The sequence below is a fragment of the Callionymus lyra genome, chromosome 4 (assembly GCF_982586985.1).
Source record: "Callionymus lyra chromosome 4, fCalLyr1.hap1.1, whole genome shotgun sequence".
NCBI lineage: Eukaryota > Metazoa > Chordata > Actinopteri > Syngnathiformes > Callionymidae > Callionymus > Callionymus lyra.
The window spans coordinates 7,696,452-7,714,480 of NC_141821.1; the positions used below are offsets into that span (position 1 = coordinate 7,696,452).

The window sequence follows — 18,029 nt, forward strand, 5'->3', positions numbered from 1 at the left end:
ATCTACACCCACCTCTGCAATGAGTTCAGCCTTCACGTCATCATTGGCTTCCATGACTCTACGGTCTTTCATAAATTCTTTGTCCCCATCTATGTTTGGTTTTGACCGACTCCTGCAGTCTAAGCCACCTTCCACCATCATTAGAGGCCTGCATCACTCTCATCAGCAAAAAAGATTGACCAATTGTGCCTCTTATAGGCCCATCTCCGTACTTAACACAGATGCAAAAATACTAGCAAAAGTCCTTGAACATTGACTACTAAAATATACTTCCCACAATAATATCTGCTGACCAGACAGGATTTATTAGAGGAGGAACTCCTACTTCAAAATCAGAAGGCCCGGAGGCCAATCTTGCTCAGTGTGGCCTTTATAGTCAACCAACATTGCTTGGTATACTTGTAGTGCCTACTTATGCTCAATTAAAATATTTTGAGTTTTAAAAAAAGATTCCCTGATTCAGTGAACTATAAAGATAATAAAAGATTGGAGTATCGGCACTTTTACTTTTAATTTTTTTTTAAAAGAAACAGACTGAAGCCAAGCACTGTTGCTTTTTTTGAATAAAAATAATAAGTATTTCAGAAAACAAGTTAGTCAAGCACATTTTTTTTATTATCACAATCATTTGCGCACAAAATATGCAATGATGGCGCCGCTCACGCAGCTGCTGGTTACAACAGCTCCCTCTTTCTACCTACTTTTTTATCACACTTTTTCCATTTTTCTGGCGTCTTTTTAATTTTTTCTTTAGAATGGTCAGATCTTGTTGCCGTTGTGCACAAAACGAGACCACTTTTACAACTTTTGCCTTCGGTTTTCTACTACTTTCGTCACTTTTTGGAACTCCGTCGGCAGACACGCTCAGCGGGTCTATTGTTTACACAAGGGATCAGCTGTTGAGGTTGCGCAATACCGCTCTCTCTCTCAGCGCGGTGACGATTCCCGTGGAAATTAAGAGGAAAAGACGCGGATGCAGAGCGGGTCGGATGAAACAAGAGAAGAAGCGTAGGTTCCGTCCCTTTATTCCATCGATCATAATGGGAAATGTACGTTCGATCGTGAATAAAACGGACGAGCTCGCTGCGCTGACCCGGCATCAGAGAGACTTCCGTGAGAGCAGCCTTCTATGTTTCACGGAGACCTGGCTGACGGAGAAGACCCCGGACTCTGTTGTTTCACTGGAGGGGTTCAAGATGGTGCGTGCGGACTGGGACATGGACGGAAAGAGGAGAGGAGGAGGAGTGGCGGTGTTTATTAATGAGAGATGGAGTTATCCCGCGCATGTCTCCATTAAAGAACAAGTGTGCACTAAGGACATAGAGTTTGTTGCGGTGGGCATCCGCCCGTATTACATCCCGAGGGAGTTCTCACATGTGATTGTGTTCACTGTTTACATTCCTCCCTCTGCGAACGCAGCCGCAGCGAGCGAGAGGCTGAGCGCCTCAGTGTCTGACCTGCAGCTCAAACACCCGAACTCTCTCCTGCTCATTAACGGAGATTTCAACCATGCCTCACTTTCCTCCATTCTTCCCACCTTCACACAATACGTGACCTTTTATATGCAAATGTAAAAGGTGCCTACACCTCCATCCCCCTACCCCCCCTCGGCCGCTCTGATCACAACCTGATACGTCTGCGACCTGAATACACTCCCATGGTGAGGAGACAGCCTGCACAGAAAAGAACTGTTAAGATGTGGAATGATGAAGCCAAGGAGAGGCTGAGAGACTGCTTTGAGTCTACAGACTGGAGCGTGTTCTCTCATGGTGATGACATCGACACCTTCAATGACCATTCCACGGATTACATAAAGTTCTGTGAGGGCAACGTCACGCCGACCCGCAAGGTGCGGTGCTTTGCCAACACCAAGCCATGGGTGACCCCTCAACTTCAAGTTCTGCTGAACAAGAAGAAGAGGGTGTTTGCTTCAGGGAGCAGAGAGGAGCCTAAGGAGGTCCAGCGTGAACTCAAGAAGGCGATCAGGATGGCCAAGGACGAATACAAGAGGAAACTGGAGGAGCAACTGGCGCAGGGCAACACAAGGGATGTGTGGAAAGGCCTGAAGGACATCTCAGGTCATGGCCAGAGTGGAGCCAGAGCCACAGCAGGGGGAGACCAAAGATGGGCCACTGAACTTAACCAGTATTTCAACCGGTTTGATCAGGGCCCCCCTCCCCCCTCCACCTCTGCCCCTCACTCTTCACAAAGCTGCTTTTCCCCTGCTTCAGCCCCCTCCCCCCAACTGTTCTCACCTCCAAGCCACCTTTCTCCCCCCCAGCAAGCCCTACTGCCTCAGCTGCCCAACCCCCCACAGCCACCTCTCTCTGTTACATCTGAACAGGTGAGGAGAGAATTAAGGCGACTGAAGATCAGGAAAGCTGCTGGACCAGATGGACTCAGCCCCAGACTGCTCATGGACTGTGCTGATCAACTTTGTGAGTTGGTCACACACACCTTCAACCTGAGCCTCAAACTGGAGAAGGTCCCGGTCCAGTGGAAGACCTCCTGTGTGGTTCCGGTTCCCAAGGCGGTACACGCGAAGGAGCCGAGCCACTTCAGACCAGTCGCCCTGACCTCCCATCTGATGAAGACCTTGGAGAGGCTGGTACTCCGTGAGCTACGCACGACGGTGAGCTCTGCGTTGGATCCGCTGCAGTTCGCCTACAGGCCAAAGATGGGGGTGGACGACGCCGTCATCTACCTGCAGCACCGGGCACTGACTCATCTGGAAGCCGCCGGTAGCACTGTGAGAGTCATGTTTTTTGACTTCTCAAGTGCTTTCAACACCATCCAGCCGGCGCTGCTAAGGAAGAAGATGGAGGACGCAGGAGTTGGGACACAGCTGGCAGCATGGACGATGGACTACCTCACCAACAGGCCGCAGTATGTGAGGCTGCAGGACTGCAGGTCCGAGGTGACCATCTGCAGCACCGGGGTGCCTCAAGGGACAGTGCTGTCACCTTTCCTTTTTTCCCTCTACACGGCGGACTTTACCTATGACTCCAGCAGCTGTCACCTCCAGAAGTTTTCCGACGACTAGGCCATTGTGGGCTGCGTGTCTGGGGGGGGGCGAGCTGGAGTACAGGTCAGTCATCAAGGACTTTGTTGACTGGTGTGAGAGCAACTACCTTTGCTTAAACACCGGTAAGACAAGGGAGATGGTGATTGACTTCAGGAAAGAGTCCCCACCACATCAACCGGTGAGCATCCAGGGCTCGGACATTGAGCTGGTGGACAGCTTCAAATACCTGGGTGTTCACCTCAACAATAAACTGAACTGGTCCACACATATCAACGCCGTGTATAAGAAGGAGTGTGCAGACCACTTTTAAGGACCTTTTATGACTCCGTGGTAGCCTCTGCTATCCACTACGCTGTGGTCTGCTGGGGAGCAGGCAGCACGGACCGCGACAGGAAGAGACTGAACAGGCTGGTCACAAGGGCCGGCTCTGTCCTGGGCCGCTCGCTGGACTCGGTGGAGGAGGTGGGAGAGAGGAGGACACTCTCCAGACTCTCCTCCATCAGGGACAACACTCTCCACCCACTGCACCTGACCGTGGAGGAGCTGGCCAGCTCCTTCATTGGCAGGCTCAGGCACCCCCAGTGTAGGACGGAGCGTTATAGAAGGTCCTTCATCCCAACTGGTGTCAGGATATTTAACTCTCTACTTTAAATATCCTGATGCTAATCCGTAGTGTGTTTTTCTTCTCATGTGTTTTTTATTTTATTTTTTTCCATTTTTTATTTCTTTTTTATTTTATTTTTATTCTATTTTATTTTGTTAATAGTGTCAAATTTCTAATTTTGTAAATAATTTGTATATTCTTAAGATCGTTTTTATTTTATTTTGTATTATCTCTTTTATTATTTCTTTTTTCCTTGCACTTTATTTTTTTCAACTGCGCTGTTGTGAAAGTGTGTTTCCCCTCTGGGGATGAATAAAGCTTTTCTATTCTATTCTATGATCCCAATTGTCCACATGATGGCATGGTCGTGCAAATGAAGCCTCACGAGGCTTTGCTCCAAAGATGAACTACTCGGCTGTGAGGCTTCAGTGCTTCATGAGGCTTCATCTCGCCATCACTACCAATCTCTGAACACTGGATGAAGCTTCTATTGAACAACATTGTCAAGTAAATGAGATTTAGGTTCATATTTTTCATATACATGAATAAGTTGAGTCAACTTGCAACATTAGAGGGGTCCGAGCACTGTTCAAAAAACAAAAAGAAAATAAGGAACGCTTCACGAATTTGCGTGTCATCCTTGCGCAGGGGCCATGCTAATCTTCTCTGTATCGTTCCAATTTTAATTGATGTAACAGCGAACTGTTACAATTGGAACTACCGTGCCGACGGGTATATAATGGCGATCGTTTTAGTATTTCCTTCACTCATGGTGAGGTTTACGGCTTGTTCAAGAGCGGAGTGAAGGCTCACGGGAGATCCATTCAAATGTTAACAGACGCTGGCTCACGCTGGATGAGCTCACAGAGACATTCCGCAAGTTAAAAAGGGGGGCCGGAGTGTATGTGGTGGAAGTGTGGGGGAGGGTGAAAATGCTGACAAAAAGTCGTTGGTCTTAATGAGATTTCACTAAACCGGGGCCAAATATGTTGAGTCACAGAAGTGCACATATGACACACAGTGGCAAAAAAAGATTATAAAAAAAGAAAACCAAACTAGTGTGAGCTTGAATGTAGAGAGACCCTATAAGCAGGATTGCTGTTTTGAAAAATATGTTTGGTTTCTCCCAGTGTCAGTCACAGAAAATGCTAAAATGAATTGGTCTGAACTCACTTAAAGGTTTGGCTGCTGAAGCCTCATTATATTTCTGTCAATCTGTTTGCATAACCTTATCACCTGTATTTGTTCGGGTGACACGCACTGAGTGTTCTATTCAATAAAGGTCAAGCCCGAACACTCAGGAAACGTGTCAATAACTTCTGTCTGTAACTTTCACCCCATTAGTCAGACATAACACCATCTGGATGTTACCTTATAAGGACTTGTGTGCAACGGTAGACAACGGCCTTGTAAGAAAATATGCGCATGTTTTCACAACAGTAGATAACGGCCTTGTAAGAATATATGCGCGTGTTTTCACACTCGTAACTCAGAGCTCTGCGCACCTCTCGTTGTTATACATCTTGTGTAACTTCTTAATAAACCTTTTTGCCTGACTTCACGGACCGGACTCTGTCTCTCTACCCAAAGGATCCAACGAATCTGCTCGACTACTTCAATTGGCGTCACGAACAGGATCCTTTGAGAGAGAGGGTTCGGAGGAGCCGGATCCCATTCCGGGGGAGGTGGACTTGAGGCGCAGAGTAAGATAAGGTAAAAAACCATCGAATTAATTTTTTTTTAAACGAGTCTTTACCTCTCTCTGGGTGGGTAAAGGTTTTCCTATCTCCAAGGTCTGTCAAAATGTGTTAAGGTATTGAATGTATGTGATGAAAAGTGTCTAAAAGAAATTACTATATCCTCGTGTTGGAATAGTTGTGAAAATTTCTTGTGTTTTTGAAAATACTACGTCCTCGTGTTGGAGTAGTGAGAATTGTGAAATTACTATATCCTCGTGTTGGAATAGTTGTGAAAATTTCTTGTGTTTTTGAAAAATACTACGTCCTCGTGTTGGAGTAGTGAGAATTGTGAAATTACTATATCCTCGTGTTGGAATAGTTGTGAAAATTTCTTGTGTTTTTGAAAAATACTACGTCCTCGTGTTGGAGTAGTGAGAATTGTGAAATTACTATATCCTCGTGTTGGAATAGTTGTGAAAATTTCTTGTGTTTTTGAAAATACTACGTCCTCGTGTTGGAGTAGTGGGAATACTATATCCTCGTGTTGGAATAGTGGTACAAGTGTTGTTTTAACAGGTTTTAAAGAAAATACTATATCCTCGTGTTGGAATAGTGGTACAAGTATTATTGTGGCAAGTTTTTTTTAATTTTTAGAAGTCCTCGAGGTGAACAATTGTTGAAAAATATTGAATAGAAGATTAGAGGTGTTGGCTTGTTCCGTAATTCTTGTGTTGAATTCCGTCGTGCTCGGAGGAAAAGTTAACTGGTCCCATATTCTCGTGTTGAATACCGTCGTGGTCAGGGGACAAATTGATAAATAAAAGGTTTTTAAATATTGTATTGTTGTATGTGAAAATAATTGTAGGATAAATATACAATTTTGAACATGAAAAAAAAAAAACAGGAACTAGGGCGTAGTCCGGAAATACTGGTCTCATTGGTATCATAACTAGACTAAGAAAATCTGTTAAAATTTTAGAAGTACTATAAAAATAAATCCAAACTAAAATGTCGAGTAAATTACAGAAAGAATTTAATCTTTCTACAAATTGGATTGATTGGTCGAGATGTGTCCCGCATCCTCAAAAAATTTCTTTATCAGATCAGTTACAGGCCACAGTTCAGGTCTATAGTGGAAATTTTGCGCCAAATGAACGAGATGAAAAAAAAAAGCAAAAATGGTGAAATGGTTTACAGAGACTCAAAATGCAGGTTACCTTCCTCAAAACAGTTCCATTCATCTTCTAACTGATGTGTTGAATAGAGTAGAACACAAGCTTATCGGAAGAATAAACGAAATGGAGGCGGAAGGCACTTCGAAATTAACATTGAAAGGGAGAAATAGAGCAGGAAGAGTGAAAAATCTTCAAGACACAAAATGTTTGGTAAGATGGTTGCATCTGTCCACTGCTCTGCTTGTGACTAAATCAGTTACAGGAAGTACAGCTGCTGGTATCAAAGGGGTGGAGTCAATCCCGCCCTCTGAGAAAGAGGCGGGGGAAGATTGGAAAGGAAAGTTGAAACAAGGCCTTTTTGATTCCGAGACGAACTCTGAGCTGATTGTTCTCCAGGCAACCAGGGATCCCACTATACCTTACTTCAAGAATCAGGTGAGAAAGATTTTATCTTATTTTCCTCATAGATTTATAATCTAAAATTAAGTTTATATTTGGTTAGGAAAAGATTACATATATATTTTATATTAGTTTTGGTTGCCTGGAAGAATAAACGTAAGTCTCTGGTTCTGTCACAAATTTAGATTATATTTTTCAATAGTGCTTTCTCAAGCTGATGCTCGTTTTTTGGGGTATTGCATGGTCAGGATTTTATAATGTATTTTAATTAGTTAATTGAAGTTTTGGTTCTTAATTTAGATTTTTAATTTCTTCCTCTTTTATATTTTCATTTAATTATTTTTTGATAATCGCTTCTTTACTTATTATTACTATTATTATTTTTAGCATTATTATTAATATCATTAATATTATTATTAATTTGTTCTATTCATTTATTGACAAGACAAAAGTAACTATTACTACAGGTGACAAGTTAAAGCTCAGGGAAGAAAAATAAGAAACTTTAAACTCTGTTTTAACTTAATGGTAATTAATTACACAAAGTGCCCTTATTGAGCTCTTGAGCTAGCCAGATACAGCTAATTAGGATTCAACTTAAAGACTTAAAAGAGCTTCTCTAAAAATAGAGAGATGATAGTTGATGATAGTTCTAGGGTCCTATCATAGCTCCCTATTGGCCACTGGCTGGAGTGCATGGGTGTGGCAGGAGAAGAGGACGAGGGTATGGAAACAAACAAAGAATTTTGTTCAACAATGGCGCATTTTTGGCTTTTAGTCCAGGAACTTTGGTCCAGTTCCCTATTGAGGACACCTACAGTTGAAGCAATCTTTCTGAGCTGAACAAACAAGAACTCAACCTCAACAACTCTCCACCAAGAATGAACTTCTGCTCCAGAGAGGGAGGAGCTGTACTGGTTCAACGTGATTGAACATCTGATTTCTCTGATCTTGAAAAGACTTTTGAGACTTCATTCCTATGATCCACCTTTGGACCCCCCACGCTGCACTAAGAACTATATCTGGGATGATGATGAACATGATTATGAAGACAAATGGCACGATCTGGTCGCAAACATGAACTTGACTCTTGTCTGCGTGACATTTTTGTGGTCCTGATGGTGTGGCTGCTGAACTAACAAACGAACAAGGTGTTCTCTATGCTCTCTCTGACACTTCTGTCCCTCGTGTTGCTCTTGCTGTGGTTGCTGGTGGAGAAGCTAGGGCCCTGAGATAAATGATTAAGAAATGCAAAGTTGTTTGTGATTTGACGAAAAAGTAGACAAATCTAGCCTGTAAGAGACATATCTTCCTGAGTCTAAAATGTAACAGTAAAAAAGTAAATCCCAGAATAACATACTCTGATTGCTCCACTCAGAGCTATGAAGAAAGCAGCCATAAGAAAACTAAACAAAAACTTGTGTGGTCGACTGATGCAGAATTTTATTTAAACTAATTAAAAGTGACTCTGTCTAGAGCTGCTGACTTGTCACCTCCAGAGACTATAGAGACTAAAATACTGTAGGAGGAAAGGTCAAAGAAAAAATATAATAGATTAAGAGATAAATTAAAAGAAACACTGAGAAAAATAAATATGACATTCTTCTCTCTAGAAGAATAAACCAAATAACTCTAGAAGAATAAACCAAATAACTATAGACTAATAGGAAATCTCCTTGAAGTGAATATTTGAAACTAGTTAAGATAAGCAAAAGAGTAATCTAGAATAGATACTGTATTTCTGTTGTGGGTAAATAATTAAAGAGCTATGACTGACACCTGATCTAATTAACCATTACATTCATAAAGCACATTTGAACTCACACAATACTCTCGGACATTCACATAGATATTACAAATAACACTGAGCTCAGAGATAAACAAACAAACACATGATGTTTTCAATTTAAATTGAATAAGATAAAGAGGTGTCTCTGCTACGACCTGCTCCCTATGTGTGTGAGAGAAGACAGAATTCCCTCGAACCTCCGCCTCGGTTTCTCTCTTCACCATGAAGTCAAAACATACTGATAATTTGAACTCTCTGCTAACTTCAAGGTTTATTAAAAAAACAAAAAACACATGACAAACTTTAACAGACATCCACAGATCAAAGTTATGAATACACAACTCGTGACACACACACAATATCCTCATCATCACCTGAATAGATTCAAAACTGACCTTCTCATAACTTCTGATCATTCTTATCCTGTTAGAGGTGGTGTTGAGAAGCCCTCCAGAGAGGGAGAAATAAGAAGCCACTGTCCACTGCAGACTTAAATATATCATAGAAGGTAAACAAGAAACATGAGCCAGCATGAGTAAAGCTAAAACTTGACTAGCAAGTTTAAATGTAGTTTAGGAAACTACTCTTTGGACATGTGGTGATATAGTTAAGATGTGTAAATTACCAAACACAAGAAATCATGATTTAAGATAAATACAACTTCCCTCAAACGAATAAGACTTTACTTAATGCTAAAAGAAGGAACATAGTGGTGTTATATATTTAAAAGGACATTCAATCGGACTTGACAAAATATCAAAAGGTAATCGCGCGGCAGATGCATTGGCAAAACAAACCGCGGGTTATCAGCCACAAGGGCAAATGATGGTGGTTCCAGCTGAAGAAATGGATGAGCAGTCATCTTGGTCAAAGATTCTTCACATTCAATCTCAAGCATCACCTGAAGAAATTTCAATGTGGATAAATCAAGGCTCAGGGAAAACAGAAGAAGGTGTCTGGTGTAAAAGGGGACGCCCGGCTGCACCAGTAGCCTATCTGAAATCTCTAATCCTTGAGGCACATGGTCCTACACATGTAGGTAGAGAAGAAACAATTAGAAGATTGGACAATTGGTGGCATCCATTTAAAAACCAAATGGTGAAACAAGCACTAATCTCGTGTAATGTTTGCAATCAAGCTGCAATTAGGCCTACTCTCAAACCATTACCAGGACTAACACACCCTTCAGTTTTCTTTCCAGGACAAATGGTTGTTATCGACTATACTGACATGTTGGTCCCAGTTTCTGGATACAGGTACCTGTTGGTGATGGTGGACGCTTACTCAGGATGGCCAGAAGCATATCCTTGCCAGAAAGAAGATGCAAAAAGCGTCTCTAAACATTTGGTAAACCATTACATTCCAACTCATGGTTTTCCCCATTGTCTGAAAAGTGACAATGGCACGCATTTTAAGAACACCCACTTACAACAGGTGGAGCGCCAATTGGGCCTCAAACACAAGTTTGGTTCTGTTTACCACCCCCAGTCACAGGCACAGGTGGAGAGAATGAACAGGACATTGAAGGACAACCTCAACCGAGTCATGATAAGTACCGGAGTCAACTGGCTCGCGGCACTACCAATGGCACTGATAAGTGTTCGAATGTCTGTTAATACCCGGACAGGCTACTCTCCATTCGAACTCCACACAGGTCGCTGTTTTCCAGGACCCCACGCTCCATTACCAATATCAAACCTAAAGGGTAAGACAACACACACGCCATTTGTCTCAACTGTACAGTTTCTTGGCTCCAGGTTCTCCAAGCAGACTGAAGAGGTCCCCGAGCAACCCGTCCCACTGCAAGTCACCCCATGTGTCTACCTGAAGGTGCTCAAGCGAAAGTGGACGGAACCACGTTGGACTGGTCCTCATCGCGTACTGGAAAGGACGTCAACCTGGACAATCCTTCATCACCCCCGTCATCACTGTCTAACGTCTGACTGCTTGGCATGGCACCAAGAGTCGTGTGAGGAATTTTCCCTGCATCAACAACTGCCGCAGGTTTTTGCCCACACACTGAGCACTGAACACTGTCCTGATCAAGAAAAGGTGCAAGACCTCCTTGAATCCGCTGTTTCATTTTGCACTCTTTGAGTTTCGTTACGTTCTCTCGCATTTTTAATAATTTAGCTGTTGCAGACTTAGTATTACCCATGGCTACCAGTATTCCTCGACATGTAATACGCTTGCATGTTTCTCAGGCGATAATTTTAAAGGGTTTTAAAATTTGTAGCAATTTTGTATTCCGTTTTTTATCCGTTTTTATCTCTTGGTTGTTGTCCTCCTTCAGAGGCCAAAAGGGGAAGTTGAAGCCTCATTATATTTCTGTCAATCTGTATGCATAACCTTATCACCTGTATTTGTTCGGGTGACACGCACTGAGTGTTCTATTCAATAAAGGTCAAGCCCGAACACTCAGGAAACGTGTCAATAACTTCTGTCTGTAACTTTCACCCCATTAGTCAGACATAACACCATCTGGATGTTACCTTATAAGGACTTGTGTGCAACGGTAGACAACGGCCTTGTAAGAAAATATGCGCATGTTTTCACAACAGTAGATAACGGCCTTGTAAGAATATATGCACGTCTTTTCACACTCGTAACTCAGAGCTCTGCGCACCTCTCGTTGTTATACATCTTGTGTAACTTCTTAATAAACCTTTTTGCCTGACTTCACGGACCGGACTCTGTCTCTCTACCCAAAGGATCCAACGAATCTGCTCGACTACTTCACTGCCTCAGAACAAGACGACTTGCAGATGTCATCTAGAGTAAAATAAAAAAGATTGTCCCTAATTTATATGCTGCAATAATCAGTATCAAACCCAGAACTACACAAGGAGAGCAGTGTTTCAACAGAATGTTTCTGGCTCCAACTAGTGTCAGAAATGTGTAGCTTTTATTACTTTCTTGCCAGATACTGTATTTCTATTTGTTCTGAAAGCAAGAAAAATCTCATGTTGTGTCAAATCTCTAAGTGGGTGGAGCCCAAGTCCACCATATTTCTGCACTCACTAAAGGGTTTGAGTGCCTCAGACTAGCAGCAGGATTAAATCCAGGCAGTAAAAGTAAAAGTCAAGCTTTTGTTTGACACGCAACACATATCTTCAAAAGGAAGTTGCATTCACTACCAATCTCTGAACACTGGATGAAGATTCTATTGAACAACATTGTCAAGTAAATGAGATTTAGGTTCATATTTTTCATATACATGAATAAGTTGAGTCAACTTGCAACATTAGAGGGGTCCGAGCATTGTTCAAAAAACAAAAAGAAAATAAGGAACGCTTCACGAATTTGCGTGTCATCCTTGCGCAGGGGCCATGCTAATCTTCTCTGTATCGTTCCAATTTTAATTGATGTAACAGCGAACTGTTACAATTGAAGCTACCGTGCCGACGGGTATATAAGGGCGATCGTTTTAGTATTTCCTTCACTCATGGTGAGGTTTACGGCTTGTTCAAGAGCGGAGTGAAGGCTCACGGGAGATCCATTCAAATGTTAACAGACGCTGGCTCACGCGATTGGCTGGATGAGCTCACAGAGACATTCCGCAAGTTAAAAAGGGGGGCCGGAGTGTATGTGGTGGAAGTGTGGGGGAGGGTGAAAATGCTGACAAAAAGTCGTTGGTCTTAATGAGATTTCACTAAACCGGGGCCAAATATGTTGAGTCACAGAAGTGCACATATGACACACAGTGGCAAAAAAAGATTATAAAAAAAGAAAACCAAACTAGTGTGAGCTTGAATGTAGAGAGACCCTATAAGCAGGATTGCTGTTTTGAAAAATATGTTTGGTTTCTCCCAGTGTCAGTCACAGAAAATGCTAAAATGAATTGGTCTGAACTCACTTAAAGGTTTGGCTGCTGAAGCCTCATTATATTTCTGTCAATCTGTTTGCATAACCTTATCACCTGTATTTGTTCGGGTGACACGCACTGAGTGTTCTATTCAATAAAGGTCAAGCCCGAACACTCAGGAAACGTGTCAATAACTTCTGTCTGTAACTTTCACCCCATTAGTCAGACATAACACCATCTGGACGTTACCTTATAAGGACTAATGTGCAACGGTAGACAACGGCCTTGTAAGAAAATATGCGCATGTTTTCACAACAGTAGATAACGGCCTTGTAAGAATATATGCACGTCTTTTCACACTCGTAACTCAGAGCTCTGCGCACCTCTCGTTGTTATACATCTTGTGTAACTTCTTAATAAACCTTTTTGCCTGACTTCACGGACCGGACTCTGTCTCTCTACCCAAAGGATCCAACGAATCTGCTCGACGACTTCACTGCCTCAGAACAAGACGACTTGCAGATGTCATCTAGAGTAAAATAAAAAAGATTGTCCCTAATTTATATGCTGCAATAATCAGTATCAAACCCAGAACTACACAAGGAGAGCAGTGTTTCAACAGAATGTTTCTGGCTCCAACTAGTGTCAGAAATGTGTAGCTTTTATTACTTTCTTGCCAGATACTGTATTTCTATTTGTTCTGAAAGCAAGAAAAATCTCATGTTGTGTCAAATCTCTAAGTGGGTGGAGCCCAAGTCCACCATATTTCTGCACTCACTAAAGGGTTTGAGTGCCTCAGACTAGCAGCAGGATTAAATCCAGGCAGTAAAAGTAAAGCTTTTGTTTGACACGCAACACATATCTTCAAAAGGAAGTTGCATTCACTACCAATCTCTGAACACTGGATGAAGATTCTATTGAACAACATTGTCAAGTAAATGAGATTTAGGTTCATATTTTTCATATACATGAATAAGTTGAGTCAACTTGCAACATTAGAGGGGTCCGAGCATTGTTCAAAAAACAAAAAGAAAATAAGGAACGCTTCACGAATTTGCGTGTCGCAAAGGGGCCATGCTAATCTTCTCTGTATCGTTCCAATTTTAATTGATGTAACAGCGAACTGTTACAATTGAAGCTACCGTGCCGACGGGTATATAAGGGCGATCGTTTTAGTATTTCCTTCACTCATGGTGAGGTTTACGGCTTGTTCAAGAGCGGAGTGAAGGCTCACGGGAGATCCATTCAAATGTTAACAGACGCTGGCTCACGCGATTGGCTGGATGAGCTCACAGAGACATTCCGCAAGTTAAAAAGGGGGGCCGGAGTGTATGTGGTGGAAGTGTGGGGGAGGGTGAAAATGCCGACAAAATGCGGACAAAAAGTCTTTCACTGAACCGGCCAAATATGTTGAGTCACAGAAGTGCACATATGACACAAAGTGGCAAAAAAAGATTATAAAAAAAGAAAACCAAACTACTGTGAGCTTGAATGTAGAGAGACCCTATAAGCAGGATTGCTGTTTTGAAAAATATGTTTGGTTTCTCCCAGTGTCAGTCACAGAAAATGCTAAAATTAATTGGTCTGAACTCACTTAAAGGTTTGGCTGCCTCAGAAAAAGACGACTTGCAGATGTCATCTAGAGTAAAATAAAAAAGATTGTCCCTAATTTATATGCTGCAATAATAAGTATCAAACCCAGAACTACACAAGGAGAGCAGTGTTTCAACAGAATGTTTCTGGCTCCAACTAGTGTCAGAAATGTGTAGCTTTTATTACTTTCTTGCCAGATACTGTATTTCTATTTGTTCTGAAAGCAAGAAAAATCTCATGTTGTGTCAAATCCCTAAGTGGGTGGAGCCCAAGTCCACCATATTTCTGCACTCACTAAAGGGTTTGAGTGCCTCAGACTAGCAGCAGGATTAAATCCAGGCAGTAAAAGTAAAAGTAAAGCTTTTGTTTGACACGCAACACATATCTTCAAAAGAAAGTTGCATTCACTACCAATCTCTGAACACTGGATGAAGCTTCTATTGAACAACATTGTCAAGTAAATGAGATTTAGGTTCATATTTTTCATATATATGAATAAGTTGAGTCAACTTGCAACATTAGAGGGGTCCGAGCACTGTTCAAAAAACAAAAAGAAAATAAGGAACGCTTCACGAATTTGCGGGGCCATGCTAATCTTCTCTGTATCGTTCCAATTTTAATTGATGTAACAGCGAACTGTTACAATTGAAGCAACCGTGCCGACGGGTATATAACGTCGATCGTTTTAGTATTTCCTTCACTCATGGTGAGGTTTACGGCTTGTTCAAGAGCGGAGTGAAGGCTCACGGGAGATCCATTCAAATGCCAACAGACGCTGGCTCACGCGATTGGCTGGATGAGCTCACAGAGACATTCCGCAAGTTAAAAAGGGGGGCCGGAGTGTATGTGGTGGAAGTGTGGGGGAGGGTGAAAATGCCGACAAAATGCCGACAAAAAGTCTTTCACTAAACCGGGGCCAAATATGTTGAGTCACAGAAGTGCACATATGACACACAGTGGCAAAAAAAGATTATAAAAAAAGAAAACCAAACTACAGTGAGCTTGAATGTAGAGAGACCCTATAAGCAGGATTGCTGTTTTGAAAAATATGTTTGGTTTCTCCCAGTGTCAGTCACAGAAAATGCTAAAATTAATTGGTCTGAACTCACTTAAAGGTTTGGCTGCCTCAGAACAAGACGACTTGCAGATGTCATCTAGAGTAAAATAAAAAAGATTGTCCCTAATTTATATGCTGCAATAATCAGTATCAAACCCAGAACTACACAAGGAGAGCAGTGTTTCAACAGAATGTTTCTGGCTCCAACTAGTGTCAGAAATGTGTAGCTTTTATTACTTTCTTGCCAGATACTGTATTTCTATTTGTTCTGAAAGCAAGAAAAATCTCATGTTGTGTCAAATCTCTAAGTGGGTCCACCATATTTCTGCACTCACTAAAGGGTTTGAGTGCCTCAGACTAGCAGCAGGATTAAATCCAGGCAGTAAAAGTAAAAGTAAAGCTTTTGTTTGACACGCAACACATATCTTCAAAAGGAAGTTGCATTGGCCGGGAATCGAACCCGGGCCTCCCGCGTGGCAGGCGAGAATTCTACCACTGAACCACCAATGCTTGATGAACATTCAGGCTTTGAGCCTCAATGCATTACACACAAGCCTTGAATCTCCCCCCTAGCATCCTTAAACCTGGTCTGTGAAAGGCACCTTAGAAATTAAACTTAAGCCCTATTCGCACATGATAAGTATTACCTGGGGACCTCTGGTAAATTGTAATAATTACGGAGAAAAAAGACGTGCGCGCTGCACACTCGGTTACACTACTGTAACAGACTGTGTCTCTTCTGTAAGAATAATGTTGGGGCACATTTAAGTGCAGGGCAGCGCTCTCGCTGTTGAGCGTCTGCATAAGTTGAGAAACGAAGGAAAATAAACGGTTGTTCACTTTATCTTCTCTAAACAAAGAATGCTTGGTAACACCAACTTTCTTTTTCAGTAATTGCGCTCCTTTTTACATCTGTATCTCTAGGTAATGTCAGTAAAAATGACAATTTTACAGACATCGCTTATCTTGTGTGAATGCACGCAGATTTAGGCTTTACTTAAATTACCAGAGTTTCAGCAATGACCACACAACTTCAAAGTAAAAGATAACAAAACACTTTGCATGAAACAGATTTCAGACACAGGAGCTTGAATGTATGAGAAAATCCTCAAAGCAGTGCTGTGTCTCAAATCGCATACTAATCTTAGTATGCTAGAAGTTAGTATGCATCAGTTTAGTATGCATACTAACTAGTACGCAAATTCTCCGTAGATAGTATGTCTCAAATCAAACCCTGAAGCTACACACTAACCGGAAATCACATGACAGCTTCTTCTTCTATTTAACGATGTTTCAAGCAGCTGTTTGAACGCTATCGCCGACACCTGCTGGCAGCACGTTTTGCAACTTTGGAAAAAGAAATAAAGAAAAAATATGAGAATCTAAATAATCGCGAGATATTTAAGCTGGTATCAGCAGCGAAGACGTATTTATCCTCCTACTGCTGCTGAAAATACACATTTAAGTATATGCATATATATGCATTTATATATGACGTAACTTACGTTTAAAACGTCACTAAAATGGCGGCTGTTTAGTATGGTTAGTGTCCATCGAACCATGCTACTTTTGTGGGCGTGTTAGTATGCCAATTTAGTATGCATGGCGAACTAAATTTCGCATACTAAGAATTGAGACACACTAACGTACTAAAAATACTAACTTTTAGTACGCTAGTATGCGATTTGAGACACAGCACTGGTATATGTAGGAGTTAGCGTTGAAAAGAATGGTTCTGGCTCCCCTAGTGTCAACAACAGTAACTGCCATTGCTTTGTTTCCTTGGAAATGCATTTCCATTTGTTTTGAAAACGAGAAAATGTACGAAGGGAATTCAGCTTAATAGAAGGAAACAGAAGTGTCCAATCACCCAAGCATTTAAATATTAAAACTCATTACCAGAGCGATAACAACGAACCGCAGCAAGAGCACAGAGCCAGGATGGAGCAAAAAAACAACAAAAACCAAATATGTGGAATGCAATCTTTTCTTTCACAGAAGCTTGAATGTAATAAAGAACTCATTTAGGCAGCAATATTGAATTTGAATAGGATAGTTTTTGGCTCCCCCAAGTGCCAGAAAATTGTAACTGACATTGTTTCTTAAAAACGAGGAATGGGCAAGATGTGCGTTCTGACTGTTTTATGCATCAGATCAGCAAGGACTGTTTGTGTGTATTGGCCCCTCCTTTTATTAAGTAAGTAAGTAAGTAAGTAATTTGTATTCATGTAGCGCTTAAACAATCAAAACAATACTCAATAAAATATATACTCTAAAGGTCAAGATAATACTGAGAACAACACGGGAGTTCCAGAAAATCAAGTGAGAGATTGTGATCCATGCCTGGCACAAAGGTTTTTTGTTGGCAGGCAATCAGAGGTTTGGGGCCCTTAGCACTGTGAACCTGGTCTAGAAAGGCGCTTTAAAATACCCTTTACCTACTTACTTACTTAGAACCATAGTATCAGCAAAAGTACAGGGTTTAAAACCCTGGTCTGTGAAAGGCGCTTTACAAATACAAATTACTTACTATACGTAATATTCTCCAGTGTTGTTTTTGACAACAATCTTAGATTTAGTCTTTTGGCGTAAAATGCTTATTAGTTCTGGTCAAATTTTAGTCACTACTATATGTGATAATTTTAGTCTTTATTTCTGAGAATTTGCTGAAGCACAACATGCTCAAACTTTGTGTCATGGAAGAGGAACACATTTGCTCAACTTGGCCTTGTCTGCCAGTGCAATTAGGTGCATATTATTTGCAAAACACACATCATACAACCACAGTTCATCTTTGACTTGTGCAAACAATGTAATCAAAATAATTGACATATTCCTGTGGTACAGTGAGGTATGTTGAGGTAAGTTATACCAGAGTTATACATACATGAAAGTTTGAATTA

The 18,029-nt window shown here is 41.5% G+C and overlaps 3 non-coding genes and 2 pseudogenes across 3 annotated transcripts; all 5 read right to left on the reverse strand.

Annotated features, from left to right (window-relative positions):
- Positions 1–4,232: 4,232 nt before the first annotated feature.
- Positions 4,233–4,338, reverse strand: LOC148081645 (U6 spliceosomal RNA). Its single transcript, XR_015711198.1, has one exon. It is a non-coding gene; the product is annotated as a U6 spliceosomal RNA (small nuclear RNA).
- Positions 4,339–11,950: 7,612 nt separating this feature from the next.
- On the reverse strand, positions 11,951–12,056 carry LOC148081646 (U6 spliceosomal RNA). The gene has a single exon (XR_015711199.1). It is a non-coding gene; the product is annotated as a U6 spliceosomal RNA (small nuclear RNA).
- Positions 12,057–13,506: 1,450 nt separating this feature from the next.
- Positions 13,507–13,606, reverse strand: LOC148081647 (U6 spliceosomal RNA; annotated as a pseudogene).
- A 1,016-nt stretch (positions 13,607–14,622) lies between these two features.
- LOC148081648 (U6 spliceosomal RNA) lies at positions 14,623–14,712 on the reverse strand (annotated as a pseudogene).
- An 853-nt stretch (positions 14,713–15,565) lies between these two features.
- On the reverse strand, positions 15,566–15,636 carry trnag-gcc (transfer RNA glycine (anticodon GCC)). Its single transcript has one exon. It is a non-coding gene; the product is annotated as a tRNA-Gly (tRNA).
- Between the last annotated feature and the right edge of the window lie 2,393 nt (positions 15,637–18,029).